General features: G+C 38.5%; 1 pseudogene; it reads right to left on the reverse strand.

The window, feature by feature from the left end:
* Positions 1-327: 327 nt before the first annotated feature.
* Positions 328-6345, reverse strand: LOC149169336 (delta(12) fatty acid desaturase FAD2-like; annotated as a pseudogene).
* Positions 6346-9507: the final 3162 nt, after the last annotated feature.

Genomic DNA, 9507 nt, shown 5'->3' on the forward strand with positions numbered 1-9507 from the left:
TTTTTTAGTGATTTTTTATAGCCAACTGTAGGTGACAACACTGATAGTTTACTCTCTTTCTACTCTCTTTGATGTTATACTATACAAGAGATAGATAAATAGCTTCTTTTTTGAATTTCTTGATCAATATTGTGACGTAACCATGATAATGTACTACTTTTTATATCAATAGAAAGAAAGCCTTTTTTTTCTTCGGCAGAAAAGAAAAAGTGTATTTTGCAAACATTTTACAAACACGTCCTAATCAGATGCCGCACATTATTCATATGAGGCAGGGAAGGAATTGGTGGATCAAAAGGAGTCCATCTGAATATCCAGCGGTTACCGTTAAGTGGACTTGCATCTGTACCATAAGATCCCACTTTTTCCAGGGTAGTCAGCCTCTACATACACACATTCTCTAAACCCCTGCCATAAGGCATTACAGACAGGTGTAGTGTTGTAGTAGTAATAGTTTCCTAGAATCAGTTTAATAGCCCTAGTGGCCTCCCTAGCATGGTAATGAGGAATTGTGGAGAACAGATGATGAGTCACATGGGTGTCGGTTATGTGATGGAATACATGATTCAACATTCTGTAATCCCTGTCAACTGTTGACAGTGCACCTCTCATCCATTCCCACTCTGATCCGTCATAGTGGGGAAGAGTCGGATGCATGTGCTGCAGGCACGTGATCAACACCAGGAATGCATTCACAATCACGAGTGGAATGTTGTATACTTTTATGGCCCAAGAAAATCCATAAACAGAGGCCAAGAGGTACAGAGTATAAACCACTCCGACTAAGCATTGTCACTAACCATTATCTACAATCTCTCTCGTTTGCTATAAATTGGGGAATATGGATCAAAGTGGTAGCCATCACAGATACTTCCTTCCCGAAGAAGTGAATGTGAGATACAACGGCCACCCCACGGTGAGGTAAATTGCTGTCATCAACAACATTCTCGGCGGGTTACATACCAAATTGTAAGTCAACTTTATCATATCATTCTTTGTCTGGGGAACAAAAGCTTCATCTCGTTCTAAACTCCTAGTGTTGTTATGATGCCAGATACTTCCTTTCTGAAGAATTGAATGTGAGATACAACGGCCATCCCACGGTGAGGTAAATTGCTATCATCAACAACCTTCCCGGCGGGTTAGATACCAAACTATAAGTCAACTTTATCATATCATTCTTTGTCCGTGGAACAAAAGATTCATCTCGTTCTAAACTCCCAGTGTTGCTATGATGCCTTCGATGACTGTACTTCCACGAGAAATATGGTACAAGAAGCCATGAATGTAGTATAAGTCCCGCTATATCATCCATAAAAGAGTACTCAGTAAATGCATGATGCCCACATTCATATGCTATAACCCATATACCAAACAGAACGCACCCCTGAATTACCCAATAACCAAACCAGGGTGCCCATCCAAGCAATCCAGGCCCTGTGAAATAATAGGTGGTTGTGGAACAAAATCTTCATCTTGTTCTAAACTCCCAGTGTTGCTATGATGCCAGATACTTCCTTCCCGAAGAATTGAATGTGAGATACAACGGCCACCCCACGGTGAGGTAAATTGCTATCATCAACAACCTTCCCGACGGGTTAGATACCAAACTGTAAGTCAACTTTATCATATCATTCTTTGTCTGGGGAACAAAAGCTTCATCTCGTTCTAAACTCCTAGTGTTGCTATGATGCCTTCGATGACTGTACTTCCACGAGAAATATGGTACAAGAAGCCATGAATGTAATATAAGTCCCAATGTATCATCCACAAAAGAGTACTCACTAAATGCATGATGCCCACATTCATATGCTATAACCCATATACCAAACAGAACGCACCCCTGAACTGCCTAGTAACCAAACCAGGGTGCCCATCCAAGCAATCCAGGCCCTGTGAAATAATAGGTGGTTGTGGAATACAACAGAAGCGCAACAATAAGAAGATCGTATCCTAGATATGAGAATGATGTGAGCAGTGATCTGTTGAAGCAAGAGGTGGAATGGCTTTCTTCAATTCTCCCAATGTAAGCGGTGGCTTTCCACAAGGAGCTCACTCCATTATATCTTTCCTAGCAGGCAAGGCCATCCTTTCACCAGCCCACTTTGTAGCTTACAAGTCTCTACAAAAGATTATGGCACAGGGTGCAATGCGTGCATACAGACAGTAGAGGTCACTTCGTACATATATCACGGCCTACAAGGTGCATATAGAGAATATAATTCATTAAACTGATGTGCAATTTCCGCAATTTCTGCTTTGCTATTAAATGGTATGTACCACTAATTTCCATGTCAAGGTGCGTATAGAGAATATAATTCATTAAACTGATGTGCAATTTCTTCATATAAACTGATGTGCAATTTCTGCTTTGCTATTAAATGGTATGTACTATTAATTTCCCAACTCTGATCACAACAATTGTCCATGGCCCTGAAGATGAAACAGAACTTTGGAATGTAGACCTCACTTTGAGCCTCCACTACCAGAAACTGTCCTAGGAAACTACACAACAGGAATACTTCAGGGAACCTAAGTGAAGGATGATATATCCTTCTAGGGGATTTATGCTAGTCAATGTTTTGGATTAAATCATACTCGCGAATGAATGTGAATGCAGTTGCTCAAGCATCCTAATCTAGCTTCAAGCTCTTCTAAGAGATCTGGGTTGTTTACAATATACTTCGGAGAGTTAGCAAAATCAATTTGGAAGGATGCAAAATATCTGAATGTGGTTGGAGGCTTAAGGCCACTGGAAAGTATGCATTCAATCAGTCCTTGCTTATGTCCATGCAAGTATATGTTTGAAGGACCAGATGCGCCAGAGTTATGCATCACGAATAGGTGGGAGGCCTTTGGGAGTCTCAAATACCTTGGAATGATTGTCTAAGACTTTTTGGAGATATGGAGAAATGGATGATTTCGATGTGGGAACCTCTAGTGAACATAATTGTGCAATTATGCCTCATTGTTATTTCTTTAGAAGCTTTTTCATTCCATTGGAGCTGATTATCTTTCCCGGTTTCCTTGCGATACCCCTTAATTCAATTTCCTTTCCTTCTGAAGAGAATTTCATGAAAAGTTCTTGAAAATTAAAAACTATTGTATCAAAGGATTGTAGCTATTGGACTCCTAGTACAACATCATCACCACCCATTGGAATGGAAGGCATTAGGCTATTCAATCCACTTGCAACCATCACTTAACACTCTGGTGCTAGATATAGGAAGAAATTAAATTCTTTGGCTATCTTATAATGAATAAAATTATGGGTACTTCCTGAATCGATCAACACTATTACATTTTTCTACTTGATATGCCCTTCTATCTTGATAGTTTGAGGAGTGGTAATTCTAGCCAATGCATTACAAGATATGGTCAAATTCATTTCTTCTTTTTCTAGGGTTTTTTCCTAGTGTATATCCTCTTCTTTTGACGTTTCTTGTTCCTTTTCTTCCTCCTCTTCACAATCTATGTAAAATAATTTCTTCTCGGCACACTTATGACCTTTATTATATTTGCTATCACAACTGTAACAAAGCCCTTTTTCTCTTTTTTCTTCCAATTGTTGTGGTGTCAACCTTGTAGGTTTTGGATGGCTAGGGGCAGCAACCCTTCCATCTTTATGATTATGAGTGGTAGGATTCCTTGTTTCCATAATTTTGCTTTCCATTTTTCTTACCAACCTGAATGCCTTCTCCAATGAATCTGGTTCCCAAAGGCGAACCTCATGTTGGATGTTATCTTTTAAAGTCCCTATGAACATATCAATCCTATGCTCCTCTGGAATATCTTTTACCCTTATATTCAATTTTTGGAAGTCCTCAATGTGCTCCATCATTGAACCCTTTTGTTTGAGATTCATCAATTGGCTAAAAAAAGTGTTTCTTTTTGTATCCTCATAATGTGCTATCATTTCATCTGTAAAAATAGCCCAAGTGACAAATTTTTTACGAGAGAAAAGCCATCAATACCATACAAACTGATTTGGTTCAAAATATAAAGTTACAATGTGTACCTTTTGTATCTTTTGCACATTATGGAGATCAAAAAATTGCTCCATCTGTAGTATCCATGTTCCGGGATCCTTGCCATCAAACTTCCTCATATCGATCTTTCGAACATGGTGGTTCTTCAATCCAATATTAGAGTCTATGAAATCATGATTAACATTTATTTTGTTCTCATCATGAGTTTCCTTTACTACCCTTTCGCCATTAGTAAGCATTTCTTGTCGAAACTTTGTCAAATCTGTCTTCAAATCTTCCATGCCTGTCTTCAAATCTGTCTTCAAATCATCCATCTTAGTTTCCGCATCATCCATCTTAGCTTCCATTTCGTCCATCTTAGCTTCTATGCCATTCATCTTAGCTTCCATGCCATTCATCTTAGCTTCTACATCTTTCTTTAAACCATCCATCTTATTTTCGGTTACCCTTTGTGCGAGTGAAATTTGTTGCACTTGGTTTCGTAATATTGATATATCATGTTGCATTTCTTCCTCTTCTTCATGATGCATGCTAGAGCTTTCAGGTTGCTTACTAAGTGTTTCTATTTTCTTTATTTGGGGCATCAATTACCAATAATAATGCTTCACTATGCCCTTTGAATTCCTTCAAACTAATTTTTCAAACCAAGCTTATGTAAAAATTTAAAAAATACACACCATTTTTCACTTGTAGGAGCTCGATATTGAATCTTATGTACCTCTGTAATTTTGGATCTCCCAGTTCTGAAATCATGACCTGCAGTAGCCCTCTGTGTCCTCTTTCTAGTGCCACCGGTTTGATCCAAATTGGATTTTCCAAGGAAGAGTTATGCCAAATCTCCCACGGTGACCCAATTATAGACTAGTTCAATAGAGCGAACTTGTATGATGTGTCATGTGTCACTGTTTCGACATTTGGATCTAAAAAATATATACAAGAAACTATAGTCCATCCTCTTTCTGTAACTTCTTACTAACTTTCAATCTGATGCTCAGAGAGAAAATTATGATGATTTTCCCATAGTGACATTTTTGGAATGTAATTCGGAGGTCTGTAAAAACCATAACTTCCTCAGACTCTATCTCCGAAAATATAGCGAGAAAGGATCTGAAATTCAGAGTAGAGGTTCAGAGAGATTTCTTATCAAATGGGTTTTTGTTTTAGCTTTTGAAACTTTGTAGTGAAAGAGTTATAACAAAAATCCCACGATGACCTGTTTTAGGTTAAATTCTGGAGCTTGCAAAAACTCTAACTTCCTCATATTATATCTCCGAAACTATAGTGAGACAAGCTCTAAAATTTAGACCCAAGGTTCAACATGATTTCATCTCAAATGGGTTTTTTTTTCACTTCTGAAACATCATAGAAAAAAGGTTATGGTGAAAATTCCATGATGACCTATTTGGAGCAGCGAAACCCTAGAATCCAAAGCTCTGATACCAAATGTTAGGAAACTAGCTCACAATAAGATAAAAAGATAGATCAACGCCTTAGAATTCAGCCTCTTCGAGGGGGCAACCTCATTTACATTACACAAATGAACAATTCTTGGATGATACAAATGACAAAACCTCCTTTCTATATATAGGAGTCTGAGGGGTCACAATATAACCAAGCCGACCTAACAATAATAATATAAAGGCACAAAAATAACAATAGTGGGATTCTATGGGGAACAATAATAAAAATATGGTGACAATAGGGGCACAAAAATAATAATAAGACATACAATGACAATAGTAATGGGGGAATCACTAGTATTATAGGGACCTAACAAGAGCTTAGTCTCAGAACTATGCAGGTAAACAAGCAAAGAGACCCTATTTCTACCTATCTTATTAATATATCTTCCAAAAAACTCCACATAATTCTACTATTCAACAAAACATAAGATTATGTATATAAAAAGCATCTACTACCAACGTCTTCTAGGCTCAAGATATTCTTGAGCCTCTTTAGTATGCATACCCGGTTCCTCACGCTAATCAGCACCACGATCTAGTTCACGGTTCATAGCGCTAGCATTTCCCTCAGCCAAGGGAGCAGTGCCATCACAAATTCAAAGGACCTCTTTTAGAATGCCCACGGTGGCTGTCTCCACCTGCAATTCAATATTCTCCACCTTATGTCTTAGGTTCAACACTCCAATATTCAGTTGTTCCATTGTTTTTTGGAGCACCTCCATGTCCTTCCCGAGGCTAGATAATTGAGAAAACACAACAACCATATTATCATTGATCTCCTTGACTATTTCTTTAATGACCTGCTTACACGAGTTGTCAACAATTTCCCCAAGGCTCCTGCTATGCCCAAACTCCTCATTGTCATTGTCACTACCATTACTCACAGAAGCCATTTTCCTTGCTATTCTCCCTTGCACCAGAGAAATCCGATGGTTGATATACTTTAACCAAAAACTATAAATAAGCACTTGATTCTTTCCAACATTCCTTCCCATATTATCACACATAAATTCATTTCGATTCTGCAGTATTCTTAAGCTATTTTTCTCCCTCTCCCTCACCGTCGATTTCCACTTGAATCGACCCACAATGGCACAGAACTTGTGCTCTCCTCGTATTTTATTTTTTAACAAAATGAATAACCCATGGCAAAGAGCCCACTTTTCGTATGTCATGGCCACCTTTCTACTGTGTGCCCACTTTTACTTTAAATTCCAGCTACCATTTCCTTCTCCCGAGACTCTCCATGGTATCCTCGGTATGTTGTCCTTCTTAAATGCCTGCATTTCCATATTAAATCCTGAGCTCCAGCTGTAATCCAAAAGGATTACAACAAATGAAATTTTTAAGGGATATGACATATATCACTATGTTGGTTTATAAGCAAGGAACCTTGCTCTAATTCCACTCCAATATTGGCTTGTGCATCCGCCACTTTATTGTTAGCTCTTTTAACATGGAAGAATTTGAATTTTTCATTTTTCTAAGGAGATACACATTCCTTATGTATAATGGAGAGGTCTCAGAATCAATAAGGTCTTCACTTCTAGAAAGGCTCATACAGTTTTGGATAACCACCATTAAATCACCAAAAATAATCAGATTCTTGATGCCCTTGGTGATGCAAATCTTCAATCCTTTCCAAAGAGAGAGCGCTTCAACTTGATTGTTCGTGGCTTTCCCAAGGCCCCAAGCAAACTTTATTTCAAAATTTTCTTCAACGTTTCAAAGTACCCCTCCCGCTCTAGCCTCCCCGGGGTTACCTTTTGAAGCACCATCAAAATATAATTGAACTTTTTCAATATTTCTTTGCCAATCTTCAAAGGCCTCCCTAGTTATCCTAATACAATAAGGAGGAATAATACGAGGATTTGAAATGTTAGCATGGAAGTTGGGAATAGAAATCCTAAGCCACTCTTTTTCCTGGGAATTCAAATATTTCAAATCTGACTCATCATATCCACTGGAGGATATCACCTCAAAAAGAAGCATCATTCCTTTGATTACAGCAAATTTCAGGGAAAACCCTTGTCCTAGAAGATCTCTTGGTTTCGGAAGATTCGAATCAAAAAACAAAGATATTTAGGAACCACCATCTAGCAACACATTGAGAGGGAATTTAAGTTCTTTGTACTTGAGATTTTTTGTTTCCAGTGGATAAACATTTCATTCCACTCCTAATGAATTATGGGAGATTGAAGTAAAGGTGAAAGAGAAAACTTCCAAGTTTCCATAGAGAAAGGACATTGACCATTTCCCAGCAAAAAATGTTGACCTTAGGAAGCCCATCCCTATTCTAAATCTTCCCCCAGATTTTTGAAGGGGGAGGAAGGATTATTAATGAGAATAGTGTATCCATCCTTAACTATATATGTTTTACTCTTTCCTCCCTTCCATATCCGACTATCCAATTTGCTGGTGATAATAGGCGCAAACCCCTTTAGTCAAATAATCATGGCATGTCAATGATTCATTAGTTGAATGGGAAATTCCAAATACTTCCACCCACACCACAGTCCTTGATCATCCCAGCAGGAGATGTTAGCGAGCCAAGAGTAACCATTCTCTTCCATCCACCTATAGAATTCCACAAATCCATGACTAGAAGTAATATCAGACATGAGAGAGTAATATTTCGAGAGGTGAATACATTTTTTGTTGCCTAGTTGGCAACTCAGGTGTTCCAGCATAAATGATGATGAGGCTTTACAAAGTCTCCATATTTTTTATCCTTTCCCTTCCCAAAGTTCTCCTTCAAGTCTGATAAGATGGTTTTTGTGAAAATACTTTCTTGTCAAAGCCTTTTTCCACTACTCATTAGAGTCCGAGAGAAGTTTCCACACCAATTTTTCCCCAAGAGCCAAATTCATGAATTCAAGATCCTTAATTGCTAATCCACCCAAATTATTTGGTTTTCTTACCAAATTTGATATGAACTTAAAAGAGAACATAACAAATTATAGATATAACCATATATACACAACAGAAATAACACTTTATTTCATTAATATCATAATACTGAAATATGATTACAAACTGAATGGAAATAAACTAACTCGGATGATGGTAGCTTACCTCCGAGAAGAGATGTGGCAGGTACATGCCTCTAAACTATGTTACAGTGAGGCTTAATGACCTATTTATTATTGAACAAAAAGGGAAAAACATAAACAACCAAAACCCTAACCCCAGGAGATAGAATGCCAAGAGTTTGTGGACCTCGTTGGGGTTAGTTGGGCAGCCAAGTTCTCGGAGTCATAACTTGGTCATATAATCTTCATTTGGCGCGTATGATATCTTATTGTAAAGGTCTCTCCAACTACTACAAGATTTCCAGTAGGCCCCTACCAATGTCCAAGGGCCTATTACGAGCCTCAAAAAATGCCATTTAGGGGGTCAAAACTGCTCCGGAAGTTCAGGACCCGAAAAATTGCTAAAAATAGTAAATGTTAAAATAAACAAGGAAACAGATGAAACTAACTAGAGGTATAGGTGGAATAGGTGGATGGGAACCAATATACACCTAGTTCAATCCTCCCTCCTTAGGAAGCAATGGTCCCCATTGCATTCAGTGCCTCCATGATGTGAAGAAATTTCTGTTGAACCTGGTCCTTAGTGAACCAATTGCCCTAGTGAAGGATTTGGCTTGCTTTGACAACTCGATATAGATGGATCCTCTATTAGCGAGTGTTCTTGATCTATGTATCCATGATCTGATCAGTTGTGGCATGTTTCAACCAGTCTGGGTTCAACTATGTTGGTGTGAGTTGTTCTGCAATGTTGGATGCATCCAGCAATGGTGGAAAGTATGGTCGAAGGTGGTCTACATTGAACACTAGGTGCAGACCAAGGAATGGTGGAATGCTCATCTCAAAGGCATTGTCCCCCACACACATGGTGAGGGTGTATGTCCCATATCGGAATGGCCGAATATTTTGGTGGGGTCTAGCGAGGCACTCCTTCTGCAAATGTAGCCAAACTTTGTCGCCCACCTGGAACTTGTGCAAAACCTGATGTTGATCATGACATTGCTTGTACATAACATTAGCTCTATC

This window comes from Pinus tabuliformis, chromosome 4_2, assembly GCF_031772625.1.
Source record: "Pinus tabuliformis cultivar Carrire ecotype Pingquan chromosome 4_2, CPIR1, whole genome shotgun sequence".
In the NCBI taxonomy this organism is placed as follows: Eukaryota; Viridiplantae; Streptophyta; class Pinopsida; order Pinales; family Pinaceae; genus Pinus; species Pinus tabuliformis.